The sequence below is a fragment of the Atta colombica genome, unplaced genomic scaffold (assembly GCF_001594045.1).
Source record: "Atta colombica isolate Treedump-2 unplaced genomic scaffold, Acol1.0 scaffold1, whole genome shotgun sequence".
Classification (NCBI taxonomy): domain Eukaryota; kingdom Metazoa; phylum Arthropoda; class Insecta; order Hymenoptera; family Formicidae; genus Atta; species Atta colombica.
Window position 1 is genome coordinate 4,709,242 of NW_017259183.1, and position 1,523 is coordinate 4,710,764.

The 1,523-nt window shown below is 24.1% G+C and overlaps 1 protein-coding gene across 1 annotated transcript in view; it reads right to left on the reverse strand.

The window, feature by feature from the left end:
• LOC108691954 (putative thiamine transporter SLC35F3) overlaps positions 1-1,523 on the reverse strand; it is a 15,774-nt gene that overhangs the window by 10,144 nt on the left and 4,107 nt on the right. The gene's annotated exons all lie outside the window — the stretch shown is intronic.

The following is a 1,523-nucleotide window of genomic DNA, read 5'->3' on the forward strand; positions in this document are numbered from 1 at the left end:
AAATTTTTCATGCATGAATGTATATATATATATATATATATATAATATTTTACAAATTATATTACTAAATATTATTTATAAATTGCATCTTAGGACATCCATCCTGGAAAGCCGAGATCCAGATTTAAATCATCTTAGATGATATTTTTCATAATAAATTCTTTGCAGTGTTTTAAAATGTAATTATTAGCATCATTATTAAAGTTGATCAATATTATTTCCAGCTTCAATTTATGATTACATTTCAAATTCAACATACCGAATCGATGCGTAATTTATAAAATTGAAAAATATATTTGAGAATTTAGATATGAATATTATTAAGCATTAAGAGCCGCTTTGACCAAATTTAGAATTCTTTCTCTTTATTTTTTCTCTTGTTCTTTCTCTCTTTATTTATATTATTTTATCAATCGATTTTTCCACTTATTATTGACATATGCATTTTGTTCGATTATTTTTATAAAAAGCAGAAAATTTTTTCCATTAATTGATATATGCAAAAAAGTCGTATATGGATTCTATTAATAGAATTATGAATATTATTAAGTATTAAGATCCGCTTCGACTAAATTCATAATTCTATTAATAGAATAGATTATTAATATATAATATATATATATACAGGAAAATCGCCCACAATACTTCGGGAAGTGATTCCCGACTAGAAATTTATCTAGGAATTTTAGCAAGTCTTAATCACTTCATCAAGTCACCTTATTTCGTTATCAGATTCTGATAAGATAAGTTCATCATATCGTGATCAGTCACACAGTAGTCGGGTCCTCGGATAGCCTATCCTGATGAGGACTTGATAAAGATTTTATCAGACCCTAATAATGAAATAGCACTCTACTAATATTTTGCTATCTAGGTTATTTTTTGTAATTACAATCATAATTTATTTCATAGTGTTTTAACATAACTACATTTTGGATTATATTGGCCGCTTGTTCTTCTTTTTTTAATTTTTTAATTTTTAAATTCTTTTTACTTTACTAGAGGGATACCAAGCGAACTATGCCCCCATGATGTATTGGATAACAAAACAGTCCAAAATGTAGTTATTTATGTTAAAACACTATGAAATGAATTATGATTATAATTGTGAAACATAAATTACAATTTTTTAAAATAAAAGTGGTTATAACTCAGAAACGACTTATTACCGGACCTATATTTATATATAGCTCTTTTTCCTTCTCTTTGAATCCCCTTCCTGAAGTATTTTCCGAGTGATTTTTCGGACACTCTGTATATACTATATGTATATACACTGTAAATACTATACATAAACATATACATATACATAAACATATGTAATAAATATACATATAAACATGTATAAATATTCATAAACATATATAATTATAATTATAATTATATATGTATAATTATACATATATGAAATCTCTCCATACATGTTATATACAACTGCTTTTTATTTGTAAAATTTCTTTTTAGTGTAATAAAAATAATAATAATGTAAAAATATAAAAAATAATTAAAGAGATAATTTTTGC